At 42.2% G+C, this 20,231-nt stretch overlaps 1 protein-coding gene across 5 annotated transcripts in view; it reads right to left on the minus strand.

Annotated features, from left to right (window-relative positions):
- Positions 1-20,231, minus strand: part of PTPRG (protein tyrosine phosphatase receptor type G) — a 772,027-nt gene that overhangs the window by 523,470 nt on the left and 228,326 nt on the right. The window lies entirely within an intron of this gene.

The raw sequence follows: 20,231 nt of genomic DNA on the forward strand, positions 1-20,231 counted from the left end.
TTCCCTTGAAATGCACCCGGAGGCTGCAGTTGGTCCAGAACGCAGCCGCGCGGGTAATTATGGGGAGTACTAGGTACTCCCATGTGACACCGTTCCTGCGCGAGCTGCACTGGCTTCCTGTGGTCTATCGGGTGCGTTTCAAGGTTTTGATAACTATCTTTAAAGCGCTCCATGGCTTAGGACCTAGTTACTTGCGGGATCGTATTCTGCCCCATACATCCCTGCGACCAATTCGCTCGCACAGAGAGGGGCTCCTCCAGGTGCCGTCCGCTAGACAATGTCGTGGGGCGGTGCCTAGGAGTAGAGCCTTCTCTGTGGCGGGCCCAGCCCTGTGGAATGACCTCCCTCCGGATATTAGGAATACCTCTGACCTCCGCTCCTTCCGTATTAAGCTTAAGACCCACCTATTCCAAGCAGCTGGCCTGGCTCAACTTTGAGCTAACCATATCGCTCCTGACGGGTTTTTAACTGGGTATTTTAATTATATTTAATTTCTAGGGGTTTTATATACTGTTTTTAATTGTTTTTATCAATCGACCTCCTCCTTGTGTATGTTTCAGTGTATGTCTTTGCTATATGTTTGTTTTGTTTACATATTTATTTCGTATGTTTCGTTGTACGCCGCCCCGAGTCCTTCGGGAGAGGGTGCGGCTAAGAAATAAATATATTATTATTATTATTACTATTATTATTATTATTATTATTATTATTATTATTATTATTATTATTATTTGTGAAAATAGCTAGGTGTCAGGCCTGCAGAGGTTCCTTTAAGAATCTTTGGCCTGCCACACTTTCTTATAATTTCCTATGTGTTTCATTAGTGTAGTAGTTGGGACGGGGGAATAGAAAGGAGTAGGATTGTGGAATGTATGTTGTCATTTTTTTATAGAAGCCAACGTCATCTTTTGTCTCCGCACCTCGACACCTGACCGGAAGCAGAGGGGTGTAGATGCCAGCGTGGAAGATGATGATTGGAACATGTGATGAATTATGGGGTATGGGGAAAGATATGAACTTTCAACTGGGTGAACCCTCAGGATGTACATTAGAGTTGAAATTTCATAGCATAATGCCAACATGTCTGTCTTATTAAATTTGAGCTTTAAGGATGACTTTGCCTTGGAAAATGATTTAATTCTGCATGATATTTGGAACGCTGACACTAGGCTTCGATTTACAAAATTCTTGATAGTAATATTCAGCATTTTGTATTTCACCTGGAAACAAACCGTAGCCAATGCATTGTTTTTAACAGAAGTGTCACATGGTCTGTGAATACTCTCAGAGATGAAGCTGCTTACTGATTTCTAAAGTGAAATAAATTAAAGTTTTAGATCTAGACCAGGGGTGTCAAACTCAATTTCATTGAGGGCCGCATCAGGGTTGTAATTGACCTCAGAGGGGCAGGGGGGCGGGGGATGGCCAGAGTGGGCATGGCTAGCTCACTATCACTCATGTGATCAAATGCCACTTTTTCTAGTAGTTTGTTTTGCTAGCACTGCCAACGAAAACAGAGCTCATGAGGGCCACGGACAGCCCTCCTGGGCTCCGGTTTCGTCTGAAAGGGCCTCCTGCAGCCCTCTGCCAGCGAAAACAGAGCCCGTGAAGGCTGCGTGCTCACGAGCTGTGTTTTCACTGGCAGAGGCACCACAGGGCGGTCCTTTGCTGTTTCCAGGGAAGTCCCATAGGACAAATCTAAGCACCCAGTAGGTCGGATATGGCCCACAGGCTTTGAGTTTGATATCCCTGATCTAGACACAAACCAATTCTCATAGACCAGGGGTGTCCAAACTTGGGAACTTTAAGACTTGTGGACTTCAACTCCCAGAATTCCCCTCTGCTGGCTGGGGAATTCTGGGAGTTGAAGTCCACAAGTCTTAAAGTTCCCAAGTTTGGACACCCTTGTCATAGACAGTCATACTAATCAAGTTAGAAATTAACAGCATCTATGTGAATAATATTAAGTTTATTTCTCTCTCGACTAACATACTGGTAATTCTTTCTTTTTTAAATACAAATAATACAAATATAGTACATATACTGTACATCTAAATACAAAAAAAAAAGAGAGAAAAAGGGAAAAAAACCACCAAATATTACAGCGCACCCCCACCTCCCGGAGACCTTCCCCCTGCTTATATTTCTTCATCTATAACAACTAAAACATATACAATATATTCCAATTGTATTCCTCTCCAAAACATCATACATTCTTGAGTAGATTTATTCATTTTGTCTTCCATCAACACCGATTTTATAAAATCCCCCCCATATTTCATTATAATTATTTAATTTCTGTTGTTAAAATTTATCATTTGTTGCATAGTGGTAATTCTTATACTTAGCATGTTAACAGATGATTAACAAAGATATAAGTCATTTCTGTCTCTTTCATGAGTCTGGGAAAATAAGATGATTTGGACCCAAATTCACACACTAACATTTTTTCCTGGAAAAGAAATTACCAAAAACAAGAACCCCCCCCCCCCTCTTTATTCCATCTTTCTGGAATTACAACTCTTCACAACGAGCACTTGAGTTTTGTCTGGCTAAGACTCAATTTATTAATTTCCTTCCAACCCATTATCAACTCCAGGCAGGCCGGGAGAGAAATCTTATTATTACCCTGTTTCCCTGAAAATAAGAGCTCCGTGGATAATAAGCCCAATCGGACTTTTGAGCGCATGCACTAAAATAAGCCCTCCCCAAAAATATTGCAACACAGCAGCAGCCATGAGGTAACCACATTCATCGCCTCCTGCACCTCAAAAATAATAAGACCTCCCTAAAAATAAGGCCAAGCGCTTATTTTGGGGGGCGAAAAGAAAATAAGACCCTGTCTTATTTTCAGGGAAACATCGTAGAAACATTATTGCAGAAGGAATCTGGTAACATTTCAATGTTTTTTAAATACTTATTTTATTTATATCCCACCTTTATTATTTTACTTGCATACTGATACCAACTAGTCTGACTCTTCTGATGCTTTGCCCCAGCACATTATTGTTGGTACTGTAAAGCAATGGAGGCAGAGTGGAATCTTAAGGGACATTATATAACATAAAAACTGTTACTAGGAACAATTTTTTCTAAGCAACACTATCTGAAATTCACATAAGAGAAGCAGAATCACTGCAAAGGAGGTCTCTTATTCCCAGATCTCATGAACAATCCAGAAGGATACCATGGTTGAGGGTTGAGCCTGCCAAGTGAGGAAGAAAAACTAAAAACTAAAAAAAAACACCTCACATTTATTTTTGCAAATCTCCTAAGAAGATGATATCCTAGGTCAACAAATAGACCCTAAATCCCAAAACCTACTCTGAAGCCATGTTGAAATAGGTCAAAATAATTTGATTTTTCAAATCTGTATTTACACACCCTGGCAAAGCCACCTGGTTCCTCCTGGTTTGTATGTAGTTGAGAAGTCACTACTATTCTCTTCCAACCACAGATTATAATAATTCTATAAAGAAGTCTTCTTTAGAAATACAAGTAGTTCTCATCAGTTTGGGGCAAGGTTCAGGTAAGCAGGACAGATAACTGGTAGAGCTCTGAATGTGTCCATCTGTGGTGGATTGATGTTGTGGAGGTCAGCAGTGGAATGCAACTGTAATTTCATTCTGGACCATGCGTCCTGGTTGCGGAAAATCTTCAGGAAGCCAGTGATGCTTGTTCTGGCTTCCCAAGACCATGAAGCAAACTCTTTGTCCTAACAAAAATCCCATTTATTAATTTACTGTGAATTCTGCTCTTTCACATCCAGCAAAGTATTTCAGGAGAGGATTTACAGTCACAGGCCTTATCTGGCTTAGAGAGATGCAAGGCCAATATCTGCAAAACTTGGCAAGTAGTCTCAGAGAGTCATGAACCAATTAAGCAAACTAATTGTTTCCTGCAAACTCCACTCCCCTTTTGCTCCTCTTCTATTTCCTCTGGAAGGGCCATTCATGGTCCACCTGTGGCCTTACTCCAAGGGTGGGTTCCTGCCAGTTCTAACCTCTTCTATAGAAGAGGTTCCACAAATCTACAGTGCCGTTTAGAACCGGTTCCAGCTCCCTCCCCCTGCCCATACACACATCATCAAGATGAAGAGCGAGAGGAGGAATTCTGGGAGTTGAAGTCCACAAGTCTTAAAGCTGTCAAGTTTGAACACCCGGGGGGGGGGGTTCTAAAGGGTTAGGGGTGCAAAGGTCTTGTAACTTGACAGCTTTAAGACTTGCGTACTTCAAATGCCAGAGTTTCTGAGCCAACATTTTGGTTGATAAGCAAGAGCATTGTTAAGTAAGTTCCACCACATTTTACAAGCTGGCCACGCCCACTCAGTCATATGGCTAGCAAGCCGCTCCACCCGGTCACATGGCCAGCAAGCCACTCCCACCTGGTCACATGGCTGGCAAGCCACTCCCACAAAGCAGGCCACACCTACAGAAGAGGTTCTAAAAAAATTTGAAACCACTACCTTACTCCCACGTTGACCCATTCTTTAGCTGTTCCCTTTGTCTGGAAACTCTGTGCATGCACACACTGAGAACAGGCTCCAGCTGTTTGTCTGCCTCACTGATATCGGACTCTGAAGGCAGCTGATAACTGGCATACGGCTCTGGCCCCCTCTCTGCCTCCAACACAGAGCCCTCATCAGAGCTTTCCCCAGACTCCAGGACTCACCCATGTTCCTCCCCAACCTCCTCACTGTCCGAATCTGCTGCCAGCTTCACTGGCCACTGGTGGGCCACAACAACGGTCTGAGGATCAGCTGTATTGACAAGCAACATCTGGCTGGAGGTTGAAGGTATACCACTTCGATAGAGTGGACAACTGTGGTACCGATGCATCCCTCCATTTTGAGCTGACGCTTGGGACAGAGAGGTGGCTAACTGCACTGGGCTGCCACACTGGACTAAAGTTCCAGTGGCATCCTGGAAAAGGGGGCCCTGGTGAAATGGAGCCCAGTTGGAAACAAGAGTGGGAAAAGGTTGATGGCCCTGTAAAAAGACCATCCGACTGTTTAATTGGACCCAGGGTACAGCAACAATTTCTGCAGGGTCTTTGCCTTCCTCCTGGGACTCCGAACTTGGAAGGATGAAACATTTGAATGCTCCTACCAATGCAAATGAATGCAAAGAACAACAAAACTCCTGTCCCTCCAACATCTCCCACACAGAGGTAAGCAGACAACAATATTTCAAGTAACTTCAGTTCTACAACCAAACATCACCATAGTCCTATTTGGACACGGTTCTTGAATTACTAGGCATCACCATAATTGACTTTGTCATCGTTGACATCCAAAATAGGCTGCATGTAAAAGATTCTACCTGTGTAAAAAACCAACAATCCTGAATTACAAGAAGCCACCATAATTGAAGAGTCAGATAACAGAAGGAGGCAGAGGTTTGGGGCAGTTCCACTGAAAACATCACAATAAATTAAGCTTGCAACCAGAATATGTTTAGGGAACTTACTTTTTCTGCTTCACAGCATAAAACTTTAAATGGGCTACGTGATCTACCATATCAGATTAAAGTCAAGCTTTGCTCCACCCGTACTTGGGCTTCTAAAGTTCATTTATCTACTCTAGGACCATTTCTGATCAGAAAGGAAGGTAATGTATGCCAAGTGTCCTATCAAGTCCCCAATTCTTGTTACGAAAAAGCAATGACTAAAGTCACTAAGTGGGACAAACATTGACCTCTAGAAATCGTTAAGTATTCAATAATCCTTTGGAGCAAATTATGCACCAGATCCATTGCCCCTGCAGAGATTAGATATAAGCACTAATCTTTTCACAATAATGGGAAAACTTACAATACAATAATACAATAATACAATACAATAGTAGAGTTGGAAGGGACCTTGGAGGTCTTCTAGTCCAACCCCCTGCCTAGGCAGGAAACCCTATACCGTTCCAGACAAATGGCTATCCAACATCTTCTTAAAGACTTCCACAACTTCTGAAGGCAAGCTGTTCCACTGATTAATTGTTCTAACTGTCAGGAAGTTTCTCCTCAGTTCTAAGTTGCTTCTCTCCTTGATTAATTTCCACCCATTGCTTCTTGTTCTGTCCTCAGGTGCCTTGGAGAATAGCTTGACTCCCTCTTCTTTGTGGCAACCCCTGAGATATTGGAGCACTGCTATCATGTCTCCCCTAGTCCTTCTTTCTATTAACTCAACATCCCCAGTTCCTGCAACCGTTCATATGTTTTAGTCTCTAGTCCCCTAATCATCTTTGTTGCTCTTCTCTGCACTCTTTCTAGAGTCTCCACATCTTTTCTACATCGTGGTGACCAGAACTGAATGCAGTATTCCAAGTGTGGCCTTACCAAGGCATTATAAAGTGGTATTAACACTTCACGTGATCTTGATTCTATCCCTCTGTTGATGCAGCCTAGAACTGTGTTGGCTTTTTTGGCAGCTGCTGCACACTGCTGGCTCATATTTAAATGATTGTCCACTAGAACTCCAAGATCCCTCTCACAGTTACTACTATTGAGCACGGTACCACCTATACTGTACCTGTGCATTCCGTTTTTGTTGCCTTAAAACATTGCTTTCTTCTTAATCAAAACAAAAGATCAAATAAAGTGTTTGATCTTCTGTATCGTATAGTATATTGATCCCGTGACCCATTGTCTCGATGACTGCTATCTAATCTTGTCATGGCACTATGTGATAGCAGGCACTGGCCGATGAAAAAGTTGATTATAAATATTAAGAATGATATTTTCTAACTTTATTCATTTTTAATACGGTTGATATTTCAAAAGGTCACTCTTCTCCACCCAGATTATAGCACATCGTTCTTTATTAACAATGATAACAGAAGGTGGAAGGAAGAACCCAAAAAAGTTCTCTGCAAACTTAAAATTAAAAAGAAAGTGAATAATAATATATTAAATTACCTTTTCCCCCTTTTAAAAAAAAATCTCAGTGCCAGTAGATGATAAGCATATAAAATTCCATTAATATCTAAGCTTCTTCACAGTAATTAACAACTTCACAACCACCTTAACAAGGATAAGTCGATATGCTTCAACACAGCTCACCAAGGTGTTATTTACTCTGGAGGAAGAAAGGAATTATATGAAAGAAAATGACCTATTATAGCTGTTGGCATCCTTGAATCTTAACTGAAAGTGATGAATTTATTTTCAAAGTAGAAGGCTATTTTTTTAAAAAGGAAAAAAAAAGAGTACCTGTGTGATTGAGGTTATTAATTCAGCACAGTTTCTCTTTCATAGGTTCCCAAAGTTTCCCTATATAAGTAAATGACTGTGCCAATTCTGAGTGCCATATTTCAAGAATTCCAACAAATTGAAATGGGTTGATAGAATGGCAAACTCTTGGAATTGAGAATGGAGGGACATATAATAGTACCTGAAGGTAGACCATAAATCATTGATCATTGTCAAGTTACAATTGAATGTTAGGAAACAAATACTAAATAGTAAGAATAGTTTGGCAGTGTGTCAATATGTGATAAGATCCCCTAACAGAATAACAAAGTTGGAAGGGATCTTGGAGATTTTCTAGTCCAGCTCCATGCTCAGGCAGAAAACCCTATATCAGTGATGGCGGATCTTTTCGTCACTGAGTGCCACAAAGGGAGTGTGTGCGCGGCACTGAGTGCTGAAAAAGGAGCATTTCAGGTAAGCACTCTTCGCCCGCACGCTCATCTGGGTTGTGACCAGGAAGAGGAGCTGCCCAGGGGGGAGCTGGAAAGTGAACGTCTGGTTTCCGGCACATCAGCAAGTCTTCTGGTTATTGCCGTGCATGTGCGCACGCCAATCAGCTGGCCGGCATGCATGCTCACGCCGGAAAACAGAAGACCAGCTCTTCCGGTTTCCGGCACTTCCCCACACACATTGTGTGTGCATGTGCGCCTGGAAGAAGAATGGGCGATACCGTGCGTGCCAGGCGACATGGCTCAGCATACCACTTTGGGCACGCATGCCATAAGTTCGCCATCACGGCCCTCTACCATTTCAGAAAAACGATTGTCCAATCTCTTCTTAACATTTTCCAGTGTTGGAACACTCACAACTTCTGGAGGCAAGTTATCCCTCCAATTAATTGTTCTTACTGTCAAGAAAGTGTTTCTTAATTCTTGGTTGGTTCTCTCCTTAATTAGTTTCCACCCATTGCTTTTTGTCCTGCCTTCAGGTGAATAAGTTGACTCCTTCTTCTTTGTGGCAGTCCCTTAGATATTGGAACACTGTTATCCTGCCACCCTAGTCCTTCTTTTCATTGAACTAGCCTTAGGCCCAGTTTAGACCTAGGTCTAGTTTAGATTTAGACCCAGGCTAGAGATATTTGTGCACAGCCCAGAAAGCCATCTGACATGGATGTTTTAATATGAATTATTGCTCAGAACAGAAATTGAACCCAGGAGTCATTTCTATGTTTCTATACTTCTCAGAATCTGTACTGAGTTCAAAGGGACTTACTTCCACATAAATGTTCATTTCAGCCTAAATAATTTGTTTTCACTGCTTCCTGATGAAAGGATTTCCAAGGCAGTACACAAAAGCATAAAAAGTATGATTTAAAAATTCAACAGATTTTAGCCAGGCAGTGCAATCATACCATGCAAATGTATGAATATGTAACGCATCCTAAAATATTAATTTAGCACTGAAGGCTGTATACCATTGGAAAACAAGGCAAGAGATTAAAGAAGCATCTCTAAGTGGTACTTTAATTTTACTCGCTGTATCCAGCTGTTCTACTAACAGACTGAATGCTGGACTGAGATTTGTAAGTCATTGAGTAACATCTGTCCATAAAAGAGAAAGAAGAGACTCTTCCAGCAGCATATTAACATTTTCTCCAGGTCATATGTGTTCCCACAAAACTGCTGACAAAGTATAAAACACTTTCAATACACTGTCTACATTCAATAATAATAATAATACATACAGCAACAGCTTATGCAGTACAATAAACTCCAGTAGATTACTATTGGCAAAATGCAGAGGTCACCAAGCGTTCGGACCTCAGGGACCACTAGATTCCTAATTTTAAATCCTGTGGACCACTAATATCTGCCTAGTGACCAGGTGGGTGGACGTGGCTAGGTAGTCATGTGACTGGGTGGGTATGGCCAACTCGATGTCACTCACGTCAACGGGCGCTTTGCCAGCCTCTACTTGCCCCTCCCCTCCCAGCTACTCCTTGCCTGCCCGCTTGGCTCCTTAGGGCCCTAACAGGAGGCAGTTGTTGGAGCTAAGCAGCCACCATGAAAAAGAGTTGGCAAAACAGCTGGGTCAGTTCAAATTACATCTGAATGAGAAGGAGGCTCAGCAGAAGCACCACATAGGAGACTATGAGCATAGGCTTTCCAAGCAGAGGGAAGACCTGCAAGACTGCAAGGGCAGGTACCAGCACCTGGAGGCTCAGTGGGCTGAGATGGATAGCCATTTACAGGCAATGATGCAGTCCCACTGGAACAAGGCTCTCCAGCTCTTCGCCAAAGCCCAACACCAAGAGACTGAAGCAGAGCCCAAGTCGGAATCCCCCCTTCCAACCCACACAAAAAGACCACAAAGGGGGAGACTCTCTGCAACAACACAACCATTCATTGCACGTATCTGGCCCAGGGGCCGTAGTTTGAGGACCCCTGATTTAGTGCAATATTAAAAAATGCAAACAATTTTTCTGCGGACCACCAAAATTTTCTTGCATACCATCAGTGATCCACAGACCACCAGTTGGTGACCGCTGTCCTAGTGTGAATTAGTCCTTTCTGGCTGTTTCCAAGAAGTTCCAAGAAGAACTAAATAGGTTGTCTCTCCACAGTAGGCACAGAATCAAACATCTAAATCCGTGATGGTGAACCTATGGCACACGTGCCACAGGTGGCATGGTGAGCCATTTGTTAGGGCACGCGAGGCATTGCCCTTTCAGCTCCAGCGTGCATGCGCGCGCTGGCCAGCTGACTTCGGCCTTCTTTTAAGGTCATTTTTTGCTCTCCGGAGGGTTAGGGTTAGAGCTCTGGAGGGTGGCGGGGCAGGCTATTTTTGCCCTCTCCGGGCTCCTAGAAAGCCTTTGGGGCCTGGGGAGGGCGAAAAACAGGTTCATTGTGGACCAAAAGCGAGGGGAAGGGCAGGGGTCACACATGCACATGCATGGGGGAAGGTCATACTCGCATGTGCATGGGGGGGTTGCGTGCACAGCATTATGGGTGTGGGCACGCCAGCACACAACCTCCCTGCACTCCTCCCGCTTTTGGCACGCAATGGGAAAAGGGTTAGCCATCACTGATTTAAATGATCTGATCTTCCCAAAACAAATAATAGCTTTCTTCAGAGCCAGATTTAACATTTTCCCCTCAGCACTCCTCCAGGGCAGGTATAACAGAACACCAATAGCAGAAAGGGCATGTATAGGTGGTAAAGGAGATGTCGAAGATATTTCACATGTTTTATTGTACTGTGAGTTATACAGAGTTTATAGGTCAGTGTTATAGGTCCCCTTATTAAAGAAATTGTCAGGGAGGGAAGATAATTTTTATGTAGGCTTTCTCCTCCAGGACTCAAGCCCGGCTACCACGCGTGCAGTGGCAAAATTCTGTGTTGCCGCAATGTCCACAGGAAAAGAAATTGGTTACAGAATTATAGCTGTCAACTTGTGCCAATTTTCTGGAGATATCTCTAACAATTTTTTTAAAAAATTCCATTTACTCACCTACTTATCGGCTCTCCACTCACATAAACTATGGAGTGACCCTAACTATTTGAGAACATGTATTTTCTTAACAGGGATGTTATTATCCACTATTAATGTCAGTACTATTTTTTAATATATTGTAAACAGTATTGCTGGTCTATGACCATAATAAAGTTATATTCTATTCTATTCGCAGCCGTGGCGAGGGGGGCGTTCCACCAGGTGCGCCTGGTGCACCAATTGCGCCCCCTATTGGACCGGGATGCCCTTCGCACAGTCACTCACGCGCTGGTGACGTCCCGTCTGGACTACTGCAATGCTCTCTACATGGGGCTCCCCTTGAGATGCACCCGGAGACTACAGCTGGTCCAGAATGCGGCCGCGCGGGCAATTATGGGGAGAATGAGGTTCACCCATGTAACACCTCTCCTGCGCGAGCTGCACTGGCTCCCTGTGGTCTACCGGGTGCACTTCAAGGTGTTAATTACCATCTTTAAAGCGCTCCATGGCACAGGACCTAGTTATTTGCGGGATCGTATCCTGCCCCATACATCCCTGCGACCAATCCGCTCTCACAGAGAGGGACTCCTCCGGGTGCTATCCACTAGGCAGTGCCAGAGGGCGGCGCCCAGGAGTAGGGCCTTCTCTGTGATGGGCCCAGCCCTCTGGAACGACCTCCCCCCAGATATTAGGACAACGACTGATCTCCGCTCCTTCCGCACGAAACTCAAGACCCACCTGTTCCAACTAGCCGGCCTGGCTTAACTAGAACTCTCTAACCTCCCTGGCAATTTTAAACTGTAAATTTAAATCTTTGGGGTATTTTAACTGTTTTAATTGTTGTAATTTTACTGTTATTTATCTTAACTTTGTGGCTTTTATTTCTATTTGAATTGTTAAATGTTGATGTATTTACCTCCTCCATGCCACACGCCTATATATTTGATTGTACGTCGCCCCGAGTCCCTTCGTGGAGAGGGCGCGACTGATAAATCGAATGAAATAAATAAATAAAATAAATATTCTTTCTGACTGTTTCTGAAAGGAGACCATAAAAAAAAAAAGAATCCAGACATGCTGTGTTCGATGGAGCTTGAATCTCCATTGGTTTGTCCTCCGTGCCAGATCTGAGCCAGATCCGATAGGCTGCCTAATAACACTGTAATTCTGCCAGTTTTAAGAAAAACGGAATACCACCAAAGCTGTAGGTGATGAGGGAACGAACAATGAACCGAAACAAAAGTAATAAAAGTAGTATTGGAAAACATTAAGGGGACCCCCAGATTTCTTTATTGCTCCTTTTTTAAAAAAAAGAAGAAGATGTCTGTTCCAAATGCTTTAGCATCATTAAGCAGTGATATTTAAAAATGTAGGCTCTAAGTAGGTGGCATTGTCTCATTTAACACAACAGGGTAACATAATAGGCAGAGTAAACTTCATAGGAGAGTTAGCTTGACACAGAGGCATAAAACTGATTTTCCCTCTGCTATTCTTGAACAATTAGAAATGACAAGCATTGATGATATGTCCAAGTAGCTGTCAAAGAACAGAGTAGTGAAATGTGATCTGTGGTTAACTCACAGAGAAATGCAAGATGGAAAATGAAACTTTATCTATGCACAAAAGTGAGAGAGAGAGAGGGAGAGAGAGGGAGGGAGAGAGGGAGGGAGGGAGGGAGGGAGGGATAGCATGTCTTTAAAAACCTATTACATTATTTTAACATTTGAAGACATAGAAGCAACGCCTCAAAATGTACTTTAAAATTACTGGAATATGTATGTATTTCCCTTTTAAAAAAATGGATCTATAAGTTTATATGCTGTTGCATTTTCTCTCCTTGTGAGATGAACTATACAAACTTTCCAAAGACATTGAACATGCTGGACTTATTTTCTTCTTCAAAAACGGACCGCTACATTTAGCAGAAATAGAAATAGCACTTAGACTTATATACCGCTTTACAGTACTTTACAGCCCTCTCTAAGCGGTTTACAGAGTCAGCTATTTCCCCCAACAATCTGGCTCCTCATTTTGCCCACCTCGGAAGTATGGAAGGCTGAGTCAACTTTGAGCCTGGTGGGATTTGAACTGCCAAATTGCAGCTAACAGCCAGCTGAAGTAGCCTGCAGTACTGCACTCTAACCACTGCGCCACCTCGGCTCTATCTATTTTCAGCTAAACATATCTGAACTCGTATCACGAGATTCCTTATCTCTTTGATCCAATGTTGCCCGTAGGCATTAAATAAAATTAAAAACATCCCCAAATTCAATTCAATTCAATTCCTGAGGAATGCAGGGGCATAACCATGAAGGGTTGCTGTCGTTGATTATTATTATTTTTCTTGCAAGCAACCCTACTACTAAATTAGGCCATTCAGAAACCACAAATCCATTGAGTATGAATAGAAGACATTTCCTTTATGTTCTATACACAATCTGTAAGGAGGAAAGGAACAGATCTTTTGAAGGAAACTTGATGATTGTAGCCCAGTTATAATGGCAAGATCCCAATGACCCATTTCCTATTTTAGCAGACATGAGCTACACACTGTTTTTGTAAGTGGATAATGTACAATAAAGCAGAAACTCAGTATTTTTAGAACTGTAAGTAACCAGAATCACTTGGTTGATATGGGCGGCCATAAAAATTATTTAATTATTTAATTAAAATACAAGTAATCCTCGACTTACGACCACAACTGAGTCCAACATTTCTACTGTTAAGTGAGACGTCAGTTAAGAGTGTCTTTGCTCCATTTTATGACTTTCCTTGCCGCAGTTGTGAAATGAATCACTGGAGTGGATAAGTTAGTAACCTGATTGTTAAGCGAAATCTGGCTTCCCTGTTGACTTTGCTTCTCGGAAGGTCGTAAAAGGGGATCACATGACTCTGGGACACAGAAAAGGTCATAAATATGAACCAGTTGCAAAGCATCTGAATATTGATCACATGGTCCTGGGGAAGCTGCAACAGTTGTAACTATGAAAAGGGTCATAAGTCACTTTTTTTAAGTGCCGTTGTAAGTTTGAATGGTCACCAAATGAACTGTTGTAAGTCGAGGACTACGTGTTGTTGTTGTTCTGACCTAGGCTGCCCAAGAGTATGAAGAAAACTTTTTGTCCCGACAAAAGCCCCTTTTATTAATTCACTGTGAATTCGGCTCATTCACATCAAGCAAAGTCTTTCAAGGGAGGATTTACAGTCACAGACCTTATCTGGCTTGGAGAGCTGCCAGGCCGATATCTGCAAAACTTGGCAAGGAGTCTCGGAGAGTCACAAGCCAATTAAGCGAACTAATGGTCTCCTGCAAACTCCACTTCCCTTTCGCTCCTCTTTTATTTCCTCTGGGAGGGGTCATTCATTGTCCACCTGTGGCCTTACTCCCAAGTTGACCCCTGTTCTTTAGCTGTTCGCATTGTCTGGTATGCGCACAGTGGGAACAGGCTCCAGCTGTTTGTCTGCCTCAATGATGACTGACTCTGAAGGCAACTGATAATTGGCATACGGCTCTGGCCCCTCTCTGCCTCCGACACACAGCCCTCATCAGAGCCTTCCCCAGACTCCAGGACTGGCCCATGACCCTCTCCAACCTCCTCACTGTCCGAATCTGCTGCCAGCTCTGCTGGCTACTGGCGGGCCACTGCAGCTGCTTATTTTATGCAGCTACCGACAAAGGAGAATATGTGTAGCTCAGGGTTGAAATGAGGGGTCCTTGATGCTCTTCTTTCATTATCCAAACTAAGTAACATACTAACATCACTAGAGCATCTCTGGCACCGATGATGTTACCTAGTTTGGATAATGAAATGTCTGCAAGAAAACAACCAAGCTCAGAAAGCACCAAGGACCCCTCTTCCTTATGCAGTTGTTTAAGGGATCACATTCAAATGCCATTGTTCCAAATGTTAAGAGGATCAGATGTTCTGTTATGCCACAGGTGGTGAATTAGGGTGACAAGCTCTCTTGTGACAAGAACACAATATAGTACAATGACTATTGTAGTTGCCACTAATGAAACCACAGAACTAAAAGCTGAACTCAGTTACACAAGTTCACTTGTTTTTAAAAAATGTGCATCAATCAATCCCTGGAAGATAGGATTATGTAGTAATATTCTGGGTAACCCCATTGGAGTTATTTCTCTGGAACATGGCAATTAGTTTAGCAATAGCACTTAGATTTATATACCACTGCACGGTGCTTTACAGCCCTCTATGAGTGGTTTACATAGTCAACCTATTGCCCCCAACAATTTGAGTTCACATTTTACAGATCTCGGAAGGGTGAAAAGCTAAATCAGTCCTGAGCTGATCAGGATCGAACTTTTGGCTGTGGTCAAAGTTAGCCTGCAATACAGCATTCTAACCACCGTGGCACCCCACAAATAAGACAAAAGTGGAAAACTGCAGTGTGATCCTTTTGTTGTATCTTGAAAACCAACCCCCCCACACACACAAAATGCTGCTCTGCCACCAGGTGGGGTGGCAGTTCTTGGGGGAGTGAAGGATGGGGAAGGGGTTTTCCCCCTTATCTGCCTCTCTCTCTCACCCCTCACCGCCTCCCATCATGGTGATTCCTGATTTTATTTCTATGCTTCTCAAGAAGCATTGATTCTCACCAGCAAGGGCAATGGTAAAGATAGGGATCCCTAAGGTAGAATAGCAATAGCACTTAGACTTTACAGCTCTCTCTCCATAGTGCTTTAGAGCACTCTCTGAGTACAATGTCATCATACAGGTAAAAATCATCTCTTACTCTGATTACAGAAATAAAAGCTCCTTTTTCTATTAGCCAGACTTTTTTTTAATCATCTAAATCACGTATCATAAGATTAAAAAAAAATCCGTTTCATGCAAAAAGTCTCTTAACTGTTTCCAGTCAGGCATAAATGTAGACATTGTACTTTCCCCCCTTGGAACAAATAAGTTAATTTAGCAATCTATGCAAATTCCACTATCTTCACCAACTATTCCTCAATTGTGGAGAGTTTTTCAAAGGTCTCTTAATGAATGGCTTAATTACTCACTTAAGATATAATGTCCACGTCTTTGTCTGCCATGTTTTGGCAACATACTTTTCTGGTGAATGGTAATATCAAATCACTATAAATTCCAATACATTCATTCTACTATTATGCATAACTCAGATAACTTTTCTTAAAACAAACTGCAATTCACTTAAGATTATCAAATTATCATTTTAGTCAACCCCATCAGAATGGTCAACTCAAGTTATATAATGCACCTACATTTCTTTCTTTTTTTCATTCCTTATATTATAAGAGGAACAATTTCCCACTTTACCTAAACAAAATCTGCTCAATATTTTTGCTCTACTCTGGCACTTTAAAAAAAATGGATTCCTCACCCCTCTCTCTCTTTCTCTCCCTCCCTCCCTCCCTCTCCCTCCTCATGTACAATTGCAACAGCTAAAAAGGAAATCAATAAAATCTGGATATTTTGGTTCCAAAGAAAATAAATATTATTTGGAACAGTAATTGAGTTTCCTTCCTGAATTCCCTCCTCTAAGACAATCTATGGCCATATGGCTCTCTTCTCACAACAATTTATAGAAAATCATTTTTGTCTAAAAATATGCTGCCAAATACCTTAAAACTATAATTTAAAACAACAACAAATAAACCAGAAGAAAAGTTATTCTTCACAAAAATATACACCAGTGGTATCAATCTTGTTGGTTTGTATCCTTAATTTCCAACTATTTGGTTTGAAAATGGAACATCTCCATTTTAAATAGTATAATTAATTTTGTGCACCCAAATAAGAGAATTAATAGCAAAAACATGCCATCTCAATTCTTACAAAAAAAGCTCCATTTTGTAATTTCTAGAAGTGGCCTGAAATACAAAATCGTTAGAAGCCATTAACTAACCATTTGTGATAGGTAAGTTGGTAGGCAGATCAATAATACTAAATAATACATTGAACATTAATCAGTTTAAGCACTGAAAGGGGAGATGGTAAAATAATGTTTACAACAGAGATCATGCTTACTTATTAAAGTGATGAACCAAAAGGGGAAAAAAAGGATGAATCTTGCTAAGAGAAAATGATAACTGGATAATTTCACAGTGTCTGAGCATGTTTGTTTTTTTAACAGAGAAAGTCTTTAAAGTGCTGCTTGTGAACAATCTAGAAAAGCAAAGAGTTAGATTCAAAATGCCCATCACATAACTGGAATATTGTTTTGTTATTGGTTTATATCAAACTGTTCTGACCCCCCTTCCTCCTTTGCCCACACAGAACACGCTCCGGAACAATACAAATGAACAAGGTTTATTTCACAGACAGACAGAACGTTCCGTGGCAGTAAACCACCATGACAAAGCTCACAACGACAAGACACGAAAGCAGCTATCCAGCTTGCTACGTTTTCCAGACCAAAACTTCTTGCAGGAGTTCTTTGTTGACTGCTGCAAAGGGCGCATGCACAGTCAACCCTTTTATAGCCTGAAGAGGAGTCTCCTGATCAACAGCTGAGAGCCCTTACCGCTGATAATTATGCCCACGCTCCTTGCGTCTACGGGCGCGGCGATAACGGGCGTCCAGGAACTCCCTGTTAATCTCTGACTCACTGTCTCATGACTCCTCCCCACTGCTCCAAGGCATGGCATCAGGAGCCCCCCTCCTCTGGCTCTCCCCGCTGCTCCATGCCTCAGGTGCCTCCTGGTGGCCGACCAGACTCTCCGATCCCTGCTGAGAGTCGGAACCCTGTCCAGGGTCCTCCAAATCCTCCTGAGCCGACTCATAGGGACCCTCACTCTCGGAGTCTGATGGCAGCGGCAACGGCTCCTGCTGGGCCACAACATCAAACAATGATCTAATAGTATAGTAAAGAATGACTCATGGCAATACACAATGGGAAAATGATTTTTTTAATTGTCCAAATAATCTTTTTCCCCCAATTAATTTCTATTAAAGAGACCTATCAAAGTATTAGAAAATATTGCCAAGTGTGCACAAAAGAATTGCCTGCAAGTTGACTATGAAACCCAGGCAAACAAAATAACTTTATCTTCGTGTCCACAGTATTATACATCTTTTTAATTAAAACTAACCCTAGTAGTAGAAATTACTCTATGTACCATGTATATGTGATATAAAGTACAATAATATCATAATGGAGAACTTTCTTACCAGAATTCAGTATTACCATCACTGTCTGTCAAAACAACAAACTTCACTTTTCCTTCTTTGAAACTGATGGGTCACAGTGAAAAATATTGGTCTATTGTACTCTTACGGAGGCAGATATATGAAGATATATGAAGACATTAATTGAGTCATCACTTTGGGCTTCTGACAGTCAGCCATTTTAAATTGTTTTTATGCAATTGTACTATTCCATTTTTCATCCTGGCAGCAGATAATTCCAGGCTACAGATTTTTGTTCCATGGCTTTAAATCAAAACAAGCAAGACAATAAGAATCAGTGAACATTTTCTTTAAATATTTATGGAAAAACAGAAGTCTTTGTAATAAATGGAAAGCTAATTATGAGGGAGATTGTGCAGTATCAGGAAGGTCCATGACCTTCTCTCTCTTATTTCTTTTGAGGGCCTTGGCCATAGTTTGTTTGATGACCTTTTTTTTTTTTACAATCAAACAGAAATCGTGGTAGCATCCTGGAAGAAAAGAGAGAGGAAGAAAGGAGAAGAACCAAAGGGAGAAAAAGAAGCTGATAGAGCAGCGATGGCGAACCTCGCGTGCCACAAGTGGGGGGAGAGCGGGGGGGGGTCATGTGCGGGCATGCCGCACCCATAATGCAACGTGCGATCCCCCAGTGCGCATGTGTGCACAACGCCCCCCATTTTTACATGCTTTTTTCGCCCTCCCCAGGCTCCAGAGGCTTTATAGGAGCCTGGGGAGGGCGAAAAGAGCCTCCCCCGCCCCCCAGAGACCCTCCGGAGGCTTCAGGGACCATCCGGAGGCTTCCCTGAAGCCTTCGGAACCCTTAAAACCACCCTCCGAGCAAACCGGAAGTGACTTCCGGTTTGCTCGGAGGGTGGTTTTAAGCGTTCCGAAGGCTTCAGGGAAGCCTCCGGACGGTCCCTGAAGCCTCTGGGGGGTGCGGGGGAGGCTCTTTTTGCCCTTAAAGCCTCTGGAGCCTGGCGAAGGCGAAAAATCGCTTTTAAAAAGGTGAACTCAGCTGGCCAGCGCGTGCATGCGCGCTGGCCAGCTGACAGGGTAGCGCCTCGCGTGCCCTAACAAATGGCTCCGCGTGCCACTTGTGGCATGCGTGCCATAGGTTCGCCATCACGGTGATAGAGCATTTTAGCTGGAATGTGGTGCAGTGGTTAGAGTGCAGTACTGCAGGCTACTTCTGCTGATCACCGGCTGCCAGCATTTTGCCAGATCGAATCTCACCAGGCTCAAGGTTGACTCAGCCTTCCATCCTTCTGAGGTGGATAAAATGAGAACCCAGATTGTTGGTGGCAATATGCTAACTCTGTAAACTACTTAAAAAGGTCTATAAAGCACTGTGAAGTGATATATAAGTAAATGCTATTGCTAATGCTAATCTTTGATGAAACCCAAGAACATTAGTCATTAATTTTTTATCACCAAACAGGTAGTAATGGCGGACGGAACCAACCCCTGTTGCAGACGTTTCATTACCCAAACTAAGTAACATCATCCGTGCTAGCGAGAAAACAACCAAGCTCAGAGAGTACCAAGGACCCCTCATTTCAACCCTGTGCTACAAATATTCTTTTTTATTGATACTGGGAATCCCCAAGCATAAGACGTTCTTTGACGTTCAAACAACATCATCTACTGAGCAGACTCTATATGTTGATGAATAGATTTACCTCCGTTTTCAGTAGTGTACTCAAAATTCATGGTTTAGAACTCTGATCAAAGCAGGGCTTTCAAGAATCATAAACTTCACCCGTAATTAATCTCTATGCCTGACTTTTCCACCTTGATCTGATCTGAAATTATTTTTCCTTCACTGTGGTATCACTTCAGTGCTATTTTTTTAGGGGAGGTGAGAAATTGATGTTTCTTTCACCACATGCCTATTATATATCACATAACGCACATGATGACATAATGAATCAGATTTAGCTACAGACAAATCACTCAAACCAAGCCAAATGCGCATAAAGGCAATGTTTCCTGGACAACTTTTATGTATTACGCCAACCATAAAATCACTAATTATCCTTATTCACTATCCTTTGCTGGTATCCCTGAGAAATCTCTGAAAGAGGTTAGAGATTATTCATGGCAAGTAACCCCTCTTTTTACCTCAGTTTATCTTTCACTTTCTATTTCAGTGAATACTCAAAGCAGCTACTTAAAAAAAGCTTCATATCTGAAAATATAAGTTAAAACAGTTGTAATATTAACGTTAGTACTAAAATTAACTAATAATAACTCACAGAAAATGTTATCTTTACCGATTTTCTAAACCGCGAGAGATTGAGGGCCAAAATGCAAGTTTTAAGGGACTAAACTGCATATTCTGGGAATGTATCAGAAAGATTATTATTATTATTTTATTAAACAAATGTATACCGCTGTCCAAGT

This window comes from Natrix helvetica (genome assembly GCF_964273705.1).
Source record: "Natrix helvetica genome assembly, chromosome: 1".
NCBI classification, from domain to species: Eukaryota; Metazoa; Chordata; class Lepidosauria; order Squamata; family Natricidae; genus Natrix; species Natrix helvetica.